The 17,851-nt window shown below is 34.1% G+C and overlaps 1 protein-coding gene across 2 annotated transcripts in view; it reads right to left on the reverse strand.

The window, feature by feature from the left end:
- LOC120351515 overlaps positions 1-17,319 on the reverse strand; it is a 185,433-nt gene extending 168,114 nt beyond the window's left edge. For both annotated transcript variants that reach the window (XM_039429246.1, XM_039429247.1), the window contains exon 1: positions 17,224-17,319. The gene's annotated coding sequence lies outside the window, so the exon portion shown is untranslated. The remainder of the gene's footprint in view (positions 1-17,223) is intronic.
- Positions 17,320-17,851: the final 532 nt, after the last annotated feature.

Raw genomic sequence — 17,851 nt, forward strand, 5'->3', positions numbered from 1 at the left:
TGGTAGAGTAAATTAGGTAATAGGTAAAATAGATTTAATGATAGCAGAGATTGAAATGATTCAATAATTAATGATATCGCAGAAATGCGTTTTTTCGCCACACTGCACAGAAAGCAGCTGTTTTCCAGTCCCTACGTAGATCTGAAAGACCTTGTTTGCAGACGACTCTCGTCTGACGTCAGAAACGGGTTCCTTTCCGGCCTAGGCCGGAAAACGTACTCTTTCCAGCCGCTATCATGGAAGTCCGTAGTTAATAAGTCATCCGCTAGATCGGGCGAGTGACAACTTTCTTCATCTGAAGTTGCAATTATTTCAGTTCGAATTTCGAATCAAACTAATTCAGCATTCGCTTCGCAACCATTTTTATCCAATTATTTATTGTTGATTAGCCCATTCCGAATTTTCAAAAATGCTTGAAGATGACGAAGCCCGTGATATTCCAAGTGAGATTTTAAAAGAATCTGAAATCCTGAAATCCTGAATCTGAAATCAAGAGATAGGTACGATAACTTAAGAAGTATTCTTTATTTTGTATTCTTCATTTATTTTGTCAGCAATACCTGTACTGTGGCGAAAAATATCGTTTGCATCACGGGCAAAAATGTTTTTCCTGCTCTCAATCTTTTCTAGTCCTCGGCCTACGGCCTCGGACTTGAAAACCGATTTCGAGCCGGAAATATCTCATTTTCTGCTTTAGTACGAAATATACTATTTAATTGTTTTTCACGTTTCCTGAAGAATCTTCATTTCGTAATGTATCTGGTTTTGCAAATAGACGACTCGAGTAATCTTTGAAAATGACTCCAATGTACAGCGAATGAGCTTCTTGACATGAACGCGTGAAGTGGCAGCTTGGAGGTGTTCAAAATAGGCCACAATGAATCAAGTAAATGACCCGTGAACAACCACCATTGACACCCCACACTGCAGCAACTGGACAGCCAGACCCTACGGAGTATGCACAGACTTGGCCATTGTTCCAGTTGACTTGACATGGCCACTGATATAATTCGATCACCTCAGTGTGGAGGAAGCAATCACGCCTTGCCACCCACTCACACTTTCTCACTCTCTCTCTCCCTCACCCTCTCTCTCTCCCTCACTCTCTCTCTCTCTCTCACTCTCTCTCTCTCTCTCTATTACACAGTTGCGATTTGAGACGATTGGAGCCCTACTAACGGTCCAATCCACTCCGAAACAATAGCCTAATGAGATGGCAAATCTGAGTGAAAAACGCTGGCAGTGGTCGAATATTGTTGATAGAATTTCGAAACTATTTGTGTTGATAGTTAGGTGTAGCGCACAATGTTGAGATGGCGGTAGGATACATTCATTTATAAATTAAACAGAACCACGTTTATTAAGCTCATTGATTCAATCATTCACAGCTTCCAGGAAAGTACTACAGGCTTGAGCCTTTAAAGGTTTCCGATTCTAATTTTTACGAAAAATCATGTGTATATTTAAATCAGCTCAATCGATAATTTATCAATTATATAATATTGAATCAGTTCATATCAATGATGATTGTTGATTAAACTCAGTCTCAGTTTATATTTTAAATTTTAAATTTCAAAAAAGTGAAACCATAACCCTATTTTGGACTTTTAAAATGTTATCTAAATTTAGGAGAGAAATAGTACAAGGAGTATCCTTAGTTTTTCTCTCCCAATCAGTGCTACTTTGTAAGAATTATAAATAAATAGAAAATATTGATGATGGTTGGATTGTGTAATATTAGTCTAATTACTCATTCATCATTTTGTATTTTGGATTTCTTCACATTTTGAATAATTGTCAATTAAGTTTTTTTTCTTGTTCCCTTTACAAAATTATTTCTCTAATATGTGAATATTTTATATTTGAGTGATAATAATGTAAAATTACTGTTCTATTTTTAGTTTTGAAGCATCCAAATTTGAAAATCTACTTTGTGAACATATTTAAGGACTGAAAAATTTGTGATGTGAACAACTACAACACTCAACCTATTTCGGACTATGTGTAACCCTATCTAAATTTGGGAGAGGAAAAGCACAAGGTTACCTTATTTTTTCTCTCCCTATCATTTTGATGATTTACTTATTAATATATGATTAATTGATGATTGTAATATTACAACAGTATTGATTATTTTTAATTTGACAATATTATTTTATTTCTTCTACTATTCTTAAATGTCCGTTGTCCATTCTTATTTGCTGTGCTAGGACTATTATGACCTATATCGATCTATCTCAAGTCATATTGTAAAAAGCTTGAATAAGGTTTGAGTATATCAATATATTATTGAGTATATTTCCACAAATATGTCTGAATAAACTATTCGAAGTATGATTTTATTCCACCACATATATTACAAGTTTGTTCGAATAATAGACCTCCATTGTAAGTATTATCTTCAATGTGAATTATTAATAGTGAGTTGGTTTGTGATTTTGTATTCAAATTTTTTAAATAAGTGCAATATTTCTTAAGTTTCCAATTTATTGTGATTTATTTATCTTGAGTACTACGCCAACCTTCAAAATTCAAAATTTCCAAATAATTATTTCTGGACCACAAATCAAGTGAGAAGCAGTGTGTGATTACATAACCTTAACTTTTAGACAACATTGTATCAAAATTTTTGGAGAGAAATAGTACAGGCTCAGCCTAGTTTTTCCTCCAATGTCATAATAAATTATATATCCTATAATATATTATTATGAGTACGGTATAGTGCTTTACACAATAAATGAAATGAAAATGAAAAATGAAAAAAAAAAATAACTGAATACAGTATTTGTGGTATGAATTTATCACATCACATATTTTCAAGTTCGTTGATCCACCTCCATCTATTATTCATCCATTTATTATCTTGAGTCTATCTACACAAATTCAATAAGGCAGAATATATTATCCGAGGTATGATTCTATTCAATCATTATTGAAATCAGGAAACAATATTGTATTTGATTTTTGGAATGCATTTGATTGTTTTGTTTATATTATTACAAGTTCGTTGAACCATCTCATCTCTGTTCAATTACTCAGCAATCTGCGATATACTGATACATTTGAAACAATCATCCTGCAATTTCTTTATTCACTCAAACTACATCAGAAATATCTCTTCTATTCTGTATCAGCAACCGTTTTCGCAGAACCAGAATAAACGACAACTCTTCTCCGGAAAATTGGAATGGGAAAATAATACAGCCACAGAGTAGATGCTGAGCTATTCTTCCAATTATTACTTCATCGAAAATCTTGTTACCGAAATCTATAACAATGCAGAGCAGGTCTGGCGCAGTAATGAAGGGAACAAGCTACTCTTCAGTGAGGTCCACGATATAGTGGCAGTATTTGTTAACATTGGTGTTGCTATCCTTGTCTATCATTCGACAAAACAGGTAGCGCTATCCTTTTCTACATCTGCAACATGCCAGATCGTTTTCTAACGATGTAAAGTTATAGTTAGGGAATATTCAATCTCAATAATTATGGAGATGTATTATTTAATTATTGAGAAATATATAATTGATAATTTGAAACAAGAATAAACAGTTGATATTCCATTAGATATACCGGTATCAGCCATTCTCTATAGAAGGCAGAGAATTGGCAACGCTGTTCCCCTATCTTTCTCCACTGCCATTATAACGTGGACCGCACTATAGCCTTGGGCGATGCTCATCGGAGCAATGCTTTCCGAATTTCATCACCGCAACCATTTTGCATTCTGTCAATATCTCGTGTACCTCGTGCTCCACCTTGAAAGAATCGATTCTTTATTATTTTTTCCCCAGAGAGAATGATTCAATTTGATTGGATCCGTGTGATAAATGAAGGCACAAAGAAATGTAGCGGCTGTCAATGAAATGCCTCTGCTTCTCTGCCTTCATAACTGAATCTAATAATGTTCTAGAGTGTGGTTCTCTGCTATCTGTCAGCATCTTTGGAATGGGGAGAATTGGTTTTATTCATAAGGTACGCTGAAAGTTTAACTTATTCAACTTGCAGGTAACCGGTGCTACGCAAGGGTATATTGACAAACTAAAAACTGGACGTAGTGAAATCTTGGAGAATCGAAAATAGGCCTATAACTACCCTCGGTCAATTATGAATTTATATTATTATTAAACGAGAATCCAAATTTAAATGCTGTAATTCACCCCGAAGACTTCTGCTACGGCAAATATTGACAACAGGGTAAACAGCTAGATGGAAATTCCATGAGCGCTAATATTCAAAAATTATTTGTCAGCCCGAGAATAGCGGTATACCCGTAACAGCTTCGCTCGTTATTTATTTGTTAAAAGAATACAATTCTTTAATGAATGGGAAAGGAGTAACAGGCACATCCCAAAACTGGTTCCTCCCGTATTTTGGTTTATACCCTATACAGTAGTATTAATTGAAAATGGGACAGTTTTGGGCTTGAGTCTGTTGTGCCTTTCCTCATGTTAAGTATTTGTACACAATGTAATAAAATGAATAAATAAATGTAATAAATAAATAGTCCAAAAAGTAGGTTATGTTGCATACTCTTGAATTCAGGTCCAATTTTCACTCCAAACATTTCAAAACAAAAAAAAATCAAATTTAGATTGTTTACTAAACAAATTTAATAACAAAATAACACTCACTAATCACTGAAAACTGTAAAATAATGATCAACTTTTAGAATTATGATATACTTTAATTAAAGAATGATATACCATGTCATGTCAACAAATCAGATTATTTTGATCAAGTCGATTAAAATTTCTAAATAATATTTCTAGTGAGATAATCTGATTAATTCAACAGCTGAAAATAGTTCTGTTTCTCTCCCACACACGCATCTTCTGTTATCGACAGACGACGAAATTATCATCTGTTTTTCCAAGGATGAATAACTATTATCCTTTTCATGTCTTTCAGCGAGTTTTCCCAGGGATGAGACCTAGTGCAATCGAATTTTTATATCATGAACCTACTATGCTCCAAATTTCGTGATAATCGTTAGAGCCGTTTTCGAGATCCATTGACATAAATATAAATATAACCATAGAGAAACAATAGCGTAAGTAGATATCCCATGGTTTAGGGCGTTTATGTCACAACTTTTACTGTTATCTCAAGCCGATTACTGTCGATTTTTAATGTTTTGGCGGGGTGAGAGTGTATGAACAGCACAATATGAGAGACTACCAGCATCACGGGAAAGAACTACGTTGTCTATGGGCTTGATATTGTCGCAACAGTAAAAGTTGCGACATAAACGCCCTATACCATGGGATATCTACTTATGCTATTGTTTCTCTATGATATAACCATATAAATATAAAGAGAAATTGCTCGCAACATTGCAGACCGGAATGGATCAAGAAACCATTATCTAAAACTCAATAGTTTAGATAATTTGTAGATTTACAATTAACTAATTCATTCCGTTTTTTTATGATTTATTAGTATCTTATAGTGTGAATCTATATATATAAAAGCGAAATGGCACCCACTCACTAACTGACTGACTCACTCACTCACTCACTCGCAGAACTAAAAATCTACCGGATCAAAAACGTTCAAATTTGGTAGGTATGTTCAGTTGGCCCTTTAGAGGCGCACTAAGAAATCTTTTGGCAATATTCTAACTCTAAGGGTGGTTTTTAAGGGTTTAAAGTTCGTCTTTTAGCATGTATATTCTTCTTATTCTCTTAATTATAATTGAAAAATGCCCATACCAGAACTATGCCCATATAGAACTATAATCTAGAGAGAGTACCGTACCTCTTCGAAACAGTTGTTAACTGGTAACTAAATTAATAATTTTGTCAGGTTGGCATCAAGTTGAGTTGACTTTGTTAGGTTGGCACCAAGTTGAATATTGAAATGCATTTATCACGGAAAAATTGATTGGGCACTGCTACTTCAATCAGAGCTATTCCTGGGAATATTATATTACTAGCCGTCAGGCTCGCTTGGCTCGCCATATCCGTTTAGCCAGACGTTTAGTCTGGACCCCCGACTGGATCGTCCTAATATGATAAAAATGCTCAAACGAAAAATGCAGGCGAGCGAAGCGAGCCTGCTGATCTCATTCTTGGACGATCCAGTCGGGGGTCCAGGGGGCGGAGCCCCCTGGCTAGACGGATACGGCGAGCGAAGCGAGCCTGACGGCTAGTAACCATATAAATTGAGTAACCATATAATGGATTAGAGGTCTCTCATTTGAATTAATCAAAAGTTACCTAAATGATCGATCACAACTGATTTCTGAGAATGACCATTATACATCAGATATTGTAGAGCTGAATGATTTCGGATTGCCGCAAGGTACTGTCTTATCACCGATTCTATTCCCACTCTATATGAACGATATATTTAAAGTAAAAATTGAAGATTCAAGAATAATTTCCTTTGCTGATGACACAGCCTTAATAATTAAAGATAAGTCATGGACCCAAACGTCTTTAAAAGCAGAAAAAGTTATGTCAAATATTAAAAAGTGGCTTGATCTGAATACATTGAGTATGAATACTACTAAGACTAAATATGTTGCTTTTTCTCCCACTGTGATTGGACAACCACCAGAGGAAATTGTACTTAAAATACACACGAATTGTGAATCGGAGACGTGGGGAGAATGTGCTTGCCCGAAACTAAAACAGGAAAAAGTGGTCAAGTATTTGGGGATTATGGTAGACAGTCATCTCAAGTGGGACATGCATATAGAATTCATTTGTAAAAGGCTAAAATTTATATCTTATATATTTTACAAAATCCGTAAATTATTAAATATACAGGAGTTAAAACTAATTTATCATGGATACGTTCAGTCAATTCTGCAATATGCGTTAGGAGTATGGGGGGGAACTTATGATCACATAATAAATAGGATTTTTGTCATTCAAAAAATGATAATAAAGACTATTCTGAATAGACCAAGAATTCATCCAAGCAGGGACACATTTGATGAATTCAAGGTAATGACCATACGCCAACTATATATTAAAAAAATTCTCTACTACATAAGAAAAAATAAAGATAAATTTACAATAAGGAATAATCTAGCCACATATAATTTCAGGTTAAATTTTCATAATTTATTCAACATAAATCACACTAACCTAACACTATTACGTCGACAATTAAATTATTTAAGCACAAAATTAATTAATTTAATCCCAAATGGTATGCAATTTTTAACTGAGGATAGACATGGGGCACAGATAAATAAATGGATAATTGAGACATTTTTCTTTACTCTCGATAATATTTTATAATATACATTTTTTTTCAATCTTATTTTTTTTGTTTACTTACGTGATTCTAAAATTTTGCCATATTTATTTTTATATATTAATAGAATAATATTTGATATAATAATATTGAACTGATGCTCACGCCCAGCGGACAGGATTTTCCTTGCTGGGTTGTTGCCTTAATGAATAGATTTTGATTTAAATATATTTAATTTATAATTTTTGTTTTGATTGTAAGCTATGTTTTATCTTTATTTCTATGAATTTCTTGAATAATATATTGTAAATTGTATTGATGGCAAATAAAAGGAATTGAATTGAATTGAATTGAATTGAATTGAATTGAATTGAATTGAAATGTATACAGAAATTGCTCGCAACATCGCAGACCGGAATGGATCGAGAAACCAACATCTAAAACTCAATAGTTTAGATAATTTGTAGATTCTCAGTTAACTAATTCATTTCGTTTTTGTATTATTTATTAGTATCTTAGAGTGTAGATATATATAAGGAATGCTAAAGATTTGAATTGAAACCCCAAACTGTTAGCATCATTTTGAGTGAGAAGTATTGTCACATTTATTAGAAATGGTGAAATTTTGAATTGAATCCATCTCGTGCGTAATATCATTATTGAGTGGTGAAGAAGCGATATTTCCAGTCGTGTTTCGATTAATCGAATTCTCCAGAGAAGCGACCTCTGAATCGATTGCGTCGTCGAAACTTATTTGCTGAGCTGAGCTGTGCGCCTCCAGTGGATACAAAATTAATCAGCATCACCCGCTACGCCCGGCACACAACAATCCCATCATATTTATTAATTATAGCAAAGTTCTGAGTCAACAGTCGTTCGATGATCGCTGTTGACTAGATATTGATGGCGTATGGATTGCGTAATGCTGTCATTCTATTAGAAAATTGTAGGGGGGAAGTGGAGTATAGATATACATTAATTCATCTACAAAATAGTGGGAGAAGTATAGGGTGTTCATAGATTGGATTGGGAGAAATATAATCAAATAGTGGGGTCCACGTTATAATGGCAGTGGAGAAAGATAGCAGAGCAACGTTGCCGATCCTCTGTCTTGTCAATGCCTTCTATAGACGATAGTTGATACAGGTTCATTGATGTAATATTAACTGTTCATTCTCGTTTAAAATAATCAAAAGTTACCTAAATGATCGATCACAACTGATTTCTGAGAATGACCATTATACATCAGATATTGTAGAGCTGAATGATTTCGGATTGCCGCAAGGTACTGTCTTATCACCGATTCTATTCCCACTCTATATGAACGATATATTTAAAGTAAAAATTGAAGATTCAAGAATAATTTCCTTTGCTGATGACACAGCCTTAATAATTAAAGATAAGTCATGGACCCAAACGTCTTTAAAAGCAGAAAAAGTTATGTCAAATATTAAAAAGTGGCTTGATCTGAATACATTGAGTATGAATACTACTAAGACTAAATATGTTGCTTTTTCTCCCACTGTGATTGGACAACCACCAGAGGAAATTGTACTTAAAATACACACGAATTGTGAATCGGAGACGTGGGGAGAATGTGCTTGCCCGAAACTAAAACAGGAAAAAGTGGTCAAGTATTTGGGGATTATGGTAGACAGTCATCTCAAGTGGGACATGCATATAGAATTCATTTGTAAAAGGCTAAAATTTATATCTTATATATTTTACAAAATCCGTAAATTATTAAATATACAGGAGTTAAAACTAATTTATCATGGATACGTTCAGTCAATTCTGCAATATGCGTTAGGAGTATGGGGGGGAACTTATGATCACATAATAAATAGGATTTTTGTCATTCAAAAAATGATAATAAAGACTATTCTGAATAGACCAAGAATTCATCCAAGCAGGGACACATTTGATGAATTCAAGGTAATGACCATACGCCAACTATATATTAAAAAAATTCTCTACTACATAAGAAAAAATAAAGATAAATTTACAATAAGGAATAATCTAGCCACATATAATTTCAGGTTAAATTTTCATAATTTATTCAACATAAATCACACTAACCTAACACTATTACGTCGACAATTAAATTATTTAAGCACAAAATTAATTAATTTAATCCCAAATGGTATGCAATTTTTAACTGAGGATAGACATGGGGCACAGATAAATAAATGGATAATTGAGACATTTTTCTTTACTCTCGATAATATTTTATAATATACATTTTTTTTCAATCTTATTTTTTTTGTTTACTTACGTGATTCTAAAATTTTGCCATATTTATTTTTATATATTAATAGAATAATATTTGATATAATAATATTGAACTGATGCTCACGCCCAGCGGACAGGATTTTCCTTGCTGGGTTGTTGCCTTAATGAATAGATTTTGATTTAAATATATTTAATTTATAATTTTTGTTTTGATTGTAAGCTATGTTTTATCTTTATTTCTATGAATTTCTTGAATAATATATTGTAAATTGTATTGATGGCAAATAAAAGGAATTGAATTGAATTGAATTGAATTGAATTGAATTGAATTGAATTGAAATGTATACAGAAATTGCTCGCAACATCGCAGACCGGAATGGATCGAGAAACCAACATCTAAAACTCAATAGTTTAGATAATTTGTAGATTCTCAGTTAACTAATTCATTTCGTTTTTGTATTATTTATTAGTATCTTAGAGTGTAGATATATATAAGGAATGCTAAAAATTCGAATTGAAACCCTAAACTGTCAGCATCATTTTGAGTGAGAAGTATTGTCACATTTATTAGAAATGGTGAAATTTTGAATTGAATCCATCTCGTGCGTAATATCATTATTGAGTGGTGAAGAAGCGATATTTCCAGTCGTGTTTCGATTAATCGAATTCTCCAGAGAAGCGACCTCTGAATCGATTGCGTCGTCGAAACTTATTTGCTGAGCTGAGCTGTGCGCCTCCAGTGGATACAAAATTAATCAGCATCACCCGCTACGCCCGGCACACAACAATCCCATCATATTTATTAATTATAGCAAAGTTCTGAGTCAACAGTCGTTCGATGATCGCTGTTGACTAGATATTGATGGCGTATGGATTGCGTAATGCTGTCATTCTATTAGAAAATTGTAGGGGGGAAGTGGAGTATAGATATACATTAATTCATCTACAAAATAGTGGGAGAAGTATAGGGTGTTCATAGATTGGATTGGGAGAAATATAATCAAATAGTGGGGTCCACGTTATAATGGCAGTGGAGAAAGATAGCAGAGCAACGTTGCTGATCCTCTGTCTTGTCAATGCCTTCTATAGACGATAGTTGATACAGGTTCATTGATGTAATATTAACTGTTCATTCTCGTTTAAAATAATCAATTATATTTCATTAAACGAGTAATCATGTTTTTCAATTATTTCATAATTAAGATGAAATATTTTCTCTGATTGGTTCTTGTGGAATTAATCACTGTTGAAATTTAACAGACTTTTGTGCAACCGGCACTTGGAAGGATATGTGCTTGATATCACTACTGTCATTTTATCATGTATGCTATAGAAGATAGAATCAATAATCACAAATGGAAGATCATAGAATTGTATGGAAGTCGTATTGGATTAAGGTGGGTAGATAGTCAGTCATGTGGAATATTGTAGACCGATTTCAACTGTAGATTTCAATAGCACAGCTGAGAAAAATATCAGCGGAATTTTAAGCGAGCTCTTCAGCTCGAAGGGCTCACTGGTGTATTTATCCTTCATATAGTGTCTCCATTATTTATTTAATAATGGTAGGTAACCCGTGCTCCGAAAGGATCTATTTTTAAACTTGATAAACTAAAAACTAGACTTAATGAAATCTTGGAGAATTGAAAATAGGCCTAAGTGGTCATATCTACTGAACGGGGGGGAATTTTTAATCTTGTTAATTTAAACTTCGATTATTTGATCCCACTACTGGATACGTGATCAGCATTATTTCCAAGATACTATTTAATTTATACTTATGTATTTTGTATTTTGAGGAGGAAATAAATTCATTTATCCATTTTCCTAATCCGTTTGCAGATTTGAAATCCTTGCATCAAGGAGCATAAGAAGGCAGAGTTGATAACGATTCTATTTCTCCCGGAAAAATGAGAAAATTAATATACTGACATCCTCGGTTAATTAAGATATGCAAAATATCAAGTTAATCAGTCCAGTAGTTCAGACGTGATGATGCGTCAAACATAATTGTCGTATCCCGTTCGTGTATAAGCAAGTTCTTTCCTTTATTATAGTATAGATATTCAGTATTTATCCAAAAGTATTTGATGGCTCATTCATCTAGATTTGAATTACAATCTTGGCACTTCCACTCATGTGTTAACTAGGTGAAATCTGAACCGTAATGACCGCGACCTCTATTGTTACATTTGGGAACTAATCGAAAGTGAGCAATCTCCAAGCACATGTATTCTACAAACAGAATGTGTAATATATGATGAACGAATCACCGAATGGAAATTAGTAGCGTATTTGTCATCCCTATTCTCAGATCTGCACAGATTTGATTAAGCAACTCAATTGAAATTTAATTAAACCTGACTACGGAGCTAGAATTGATTTAGAACCAACTGCAATCTCTCAATTAATTTCAGAATCTCGGGTGTGTGTGTGCGAGATAGCACAGGGGTGGGGCTGATGATAAAATGCTTTTTATAGCGTAGTATTTTATTACAGTTTGTTTGAAACGTACTCCCTTCTCACATGTACAATTTATTCATGAGTGGATGAATAAATGAATGCTTTTGTACTCTACTGGTTTGAGGTAATTGCCAATAACAATACTCTATGTTGCGGTCAAAAAGCAGCATTCATAATGTATTTCCATGAAAAACTCGAGTGGCGATTCTCATCATAACAGACATACTGTACTATGTTGAACTACTGTAACAATACATGAATTGGGTTAAGTTGCAGTAATTATATCTATGTATGAAATTCATATCCTACTTTGGTATCGTTTTTAAAATCAAGTTCTCAAATTTGACTTATTCATTTATCCTATACTATTAAATGAGCAATTTATGTTTATATTTAGATGTTTAAGAGAAACTACAGAGATCCATCAACAAAATACAAGATTGGACTAGAAAGTGGAGAATGAAATTGAATGAAACAAAGTCGATTCACATCAATTTTACCAATAAGAAGGACCTGCCCATACCAATAACGATCAACAACGAAGTTGTACTATATGCTAATGATGCCAAGTATCTAGGTATGACCTTGGACGCAACGCTTCGCTGGAAGGCCCATGTCAAGAAGAAGAGAGAAGAGCTTGGAATCAAATATAAGAAGCTGTATTGGCTGATCGGAAGAAACTCCATCCTTTCAATCCGAAACAAAGTACTTCTGTACAAACAGATATTAAAGCCAGTATGGACGTATGGTATACAACTTTGGGGGTGTACCAAAGACAGCAACATCAATGTCATACAACGTTTTCAAAAGAAAGTGCTAAGGAACATTGTGGATGCTCCTTGGTATGTCAGGAACAGCGATCTTCTTAGAGACCTGCACGTCGATCTGGTGTCCACCGAGATCCAGAGGCATGCGGAGAGGCACGAGGGGCGACTGCACCAACATGACAACGTCGAGGCGATCCAGCTGCTAGACAATGGAGGGTTGGTGCGGAGGCTCAAAAGGAGGAAACCGTTGGAACTAGTGTAGTGCTTGTTCAAGTAGTGTCCAGTGAAAGAGCAGAGCAGTGATTGAGTGGATCTAGCTTCTATAGTGCAGTCAATAAGTGTACATATTAATTAAACAATAGCAGTAAGAGTTCCTAATGAGAAATTCACTGTTCAATTTTTCAAGTAGTAATTTAGGATAAAAAAATTAGTTCATTAGTCTTTAGACTAGATGGCTATAGTATTGACCAATAGAAAAAAAAATTTAGATGTTTGTATTTCACCGGATCTCGAAAACGGCTCTAACAATTCTCACGAAATTCAAAACATAGTAGGTTTATAATACAAAAATTCGATTGCACTAGGTCTCATCCCTGGGAAAACTCGCTGAAGGACATTAAAAGGATAATTATTATTCATCCTTGGAAAGACATCTGATAATAATTATCTCGTCGTCTGTTGGTGATGGAAGTGAGTGAGCGATTTCATGTGTATGGGACTGTGTCAAAAATTATGACTCAGCTGTTGAACTTTTGTAATCATTCAATTAGGTACTTAGTGCCGGTTGCAAAAAATCCGGGCTATTTTCAATCCTGATTAATTCCAGTAGATCCATCTTTTTGAAATGGTCTTCTCTGATTTGGTTCACGTGAAATTAATCAGGATTAAAATTAATCAGGATTAAAATTAATCAGGATTAAAAGGCTTTTGTGCAACCGGGCCTTTGTGAGGGAGATTTTTGCATTCCTCTGGGAATTAATGTTATGAATGTTATTATAATTCCTTCTTTCGTAATAATTTTTTCATGCTTTTGTACTCCAGAGCGAAGCTCGGTCCCCGATATTGGTCCCAAATCTCAGTTCGTACGATACAAATATATCGATCTTATTTTTCAAATCTCGAAAATCGTATCGAAAGTCGTTTCAATGTAGTAGACACTTCGATTCTCGTTCAACCAAAAAGTTCCGATAACGTGACGACCTCTATCTGCCTCATAAAAAAGACCACTAACCCTTGTTGCCACGTTCAGTATATAACAGTTGTGTTTCAGTTCAGTCTTGCCTTGGTGTTAGTGTCGTTGTTAGTCTTGGTGTTAGCGTCGGTGTTAGTCTTGGTGTCGTCTAGAAGTTTTCCACTCAACTGGACTTTTCACCCTGTTAGGCTCCTGATACGTAGAAAAGTAACATCTGCACAGTCAACTCAACCGATAACCGCACAATTTTCTCTTTTATTTTCTGTCACCACTTCACACTTCCTGACACAATTCTCCAATTGGCTAAATTGTCACGCAGACATCTTCCCAACTCAATCGTGACACATTCACAATCTGCAGTGGTTGAATATAGATTTTAGGTATGAAGAATTCAGTAAACTGTATTTTGAACTGTAAACCGGTTAAATTCAGATGTACTTTCAGGTACAAGAATGCTGTGAAAGAATAGAGTCGAATTGAAAGTTCAGTTGTTTAATGGAATTGAAAATAAACTCGGATATAGAGACTAGTCTATTCTTCGATAGACTATAGATTCATAGAAATAGAATGTCGGATAATATGACAATTGAAAATAAACTCGGATATAGAGACTAGTCTATTCTTCGATAGACTATAGATTCATAGAAATAGAATGTCGGATAATATGACAATTGAAAATAAACTCGGATATAGAGACTAGTCTATTCTTCGATAGACTATAGATTCATAGAAATAGAATGTCGGATATATGACAATCCAATACAATAACTAAGCCAAACATCGTTTTGAATCATCAATGACAGAAATGAATCGGAAAAAAAACTAAATCAGAGATGGAATCTCTATTTTCAGAATCAAAGGTCAGAAAATAATGGGAACAGAGATCAACTTCAATTATCAAGGACTTTTCACACCCATTGGCTTAATTGAGTGATGAGCGTGTAAAATATCATCCAAATTTCGTTGTTGCCATATGTGAGTTTTTATGAATGAGATTAAATCCAGTAGACTGAATAATCAGCTTATTTCAGACCTGGATTATAATGGAGAACCTTACAATCAATGACTGGCGTACATCTGGATAACTGGGTTTCAATTCTGTTTTTAGAAGATATGCTTCAAAAGTTCACCACCTACCGTATTCCACAATCTATAAAGTATAGAAACCTTTGAATATTGTTTGACAATATAGAATCCATTTACTAGCACGGACCGACATGCAATGCTATTTCTATGCAAATCTTATGTATTAGTATCATTCTGTAATAATTTGAATTTCATTCGGAAGGGGAAGTTTCAAATTCTCGATAAACGTTTCAAATTTGAATCAATCTCACTAATCTAATCCTCCATAAACTTTACAATATTCCAATGAATAAATCATTGCTATGATTGATAATAGCATTATATAGACGAAACATGTCGTGATTGAACTTTGAACAATTTTAAAAGGGTACTTGGGTTTCTAATTTTCATTTATATTCAAGAGTAGTCCTGAAGAAAAAAAGACAATCATTACTATGTTATGGAATTGATAATAATAGCATAGAGAAACGATAGCATAAGTAGATATCCCATGGTATAGGGCGTTTATGTCGCAACTTATACTGTTATCCCAAGCCGATAGTTCACATAGTTCTTTCCTATGCAGCTGTGTGACGCTGGTAGTCTCTCGAATTGTGCCGTTCATACCATCTCCCACCCCAAAAAAAAACAGTAAAAATTGACAATAATCGACAGTAATCGGCTTGAGATAACATTAAAAGTTGCGACATAAATTCCCTATACCATGGGAGATCTATTTCCCATGCAGCTGTGTGACGCTGGTAGTCTCTCGAATTGTGCCGTTCATACACTCTCACCCCAACAAAACAGTAAAAATTGACAATAATCGACAGTAATCGGCTTGAGATAACAGTAAAAGTTGCGACATAAATTCCCTATACCATGGGATATCTACTTACGCTATTGTTTCTCTTTGATAATAGCCTACAGTATTTTTATTATTATTGAGTTGAAGAGTGACAGTAAACTCCACATTATAGTCAAGATTTTCATTATCTCATCTTCATCCATTGAAAATTTTGTTCTCAGGGAAAATTGGAATAGAATTGCAATGTGAAGGTCTCTATCAATCGATCAAGCGAAAATAAATAAGTTGAAAATGGAATTTCTCAATCATATCATTGCTTACTTAGAGCTATCTATAGTAGGTTATGATCATATTTATTATCGATTTCATAAATATTCCATATTAAGGTTTAAAGCAGTTTTGGGCAAATGCCTGTTAATATTTACCAGGAATGTATTTTTATTTAAATAAATGAATAAATTGAGGAATAAACCACACACTACGGAGTTATATTATTGTAAAGTCGCCCATCACCCATACAAAATAAATAGTCTTGCCTACTCAGAGTTAAGAAAATTATAAAATTTTCTTACCTAATTCCTAAGATTTTTTCTCATTTCAAACATTGTGCATTGAAATTTCTCTCAAACGCCTACAGAATACAGGTTTCTCCTACTCAGAGTTACGAAAATTATAAGATTTTCATTCATAATTCTCACGAACAGAATATCTTTCTAACAAATCGATTTGCACTTTGAAATTATTTTCCTCGAATGAATATAAAATACTGGTATCACCTACCCAAAATTACGAAAATTATAGAGTTTTCTTACTCAATTCCTATTAACAGGAGATCTTTCTCACAAATCAATCATCGCGCATTGAAATTTCTCTCAAACGCATATAAAATACAGGTTTCTCCTACCCACAATTACGAAAATTATAAGATTTTCATACCCAATTTTTATGAACAGAATATCTTTTCACAAATCAATTATTGTGTATTGAAATTTCTCTCAAACGCATAATAAAATACAGGTTTCACCTACTCAGAGTTACGAAAATTATGAGATTTTCTTACCCAATTCCTATTAACAGAAGATTATTCTCTCATTTCAAACATTGTGCATTGAAATTCCTCTCAAACGCATATAAAATACAGGTTTCACCTACCCACAATTACGAAAACTATAGAAGTTCGTACCTAATTTCCATGAACAGAATATCTTTTTCACAAATTAATTATTGCGCTTTGAAATTTCTTATATACAATACAGGTTCCACCTAACCACAATTACGAAAATTATATAAATTTTTACCTAATTCCTATTAACAGAAGATTTTTCTCCCATTTCAAACATTGTGTATTGAAATTTTTCTCATATGCTAATATAGTAATTCTTTGGGACTGCTAACAGTTCATTCTATTGAATGTAAATCAGATATCATTTATATCAATTACCACTATAGATAACTTTAGATTAAACTTGAATACTTATGATTACCTAGTCATAAATTGTTATAGTGCACTTTGAAAACTTCGCGCGTTACTTGAAAGCGTCAGAACATGAGGCTTTAAATGCGGCTACGCGAACTGAATGGACGCTATGAGCCAACTGACGTTTCTATACAGTGGATCAGCGACGATTGGTGTGAAGCGCATGTCTCTCTGCGCATCTCCTTCTTTCTCACTCACACTCTCTCACACTCTCTTTCTTTTCTCTCTCTGCCTTCTCCACTAGGCAGTGAATTGAGGCAGTCTCCTCAAAAGTAACTTCATCTCAGATCGAGCAGCCGAGCAGACAGTGATTCTGATAATTTGACGGGAATTTCAATAAAGTACTAATTGAATCTTATTTTGTGAATCTTGCAACTGATAATGTGCTGTTAATGAGAGGAATATTTCGAGTATCCTTCCTCAACAATGGACAGTTAGGGCCAAGCCACACGAGGCGTTTCATCAGTCGGAATGACAGGAAGATATCCGATTGGCTGAACAGCAAACTCTCTCGATATTCCAACGAGTGGCGAATATAGAATATATTTTGGGAGGGAGGCCAAGGTTAAAAGTGATTTCAAGGTAAACATCCCATGATACTTAATATTCAGAGGGTAATTTACGCTGAACGCCCT

The sequence above is a fragment of the Nilaparvata lugens genome, chromosome 5 (genome assembly GCF_014356525.2).
Source record: "Nilaparvata lugens isolate BPH chromosome 5, ASM1435652v1, whole genome shotgun sequence".
Lineage (NCBI taxonomy): Eukaryota > Metazoa > Arthropoda > Insecta > Hemiptera > Delphacidae > Nilaparvata > Nilaparvata lugens.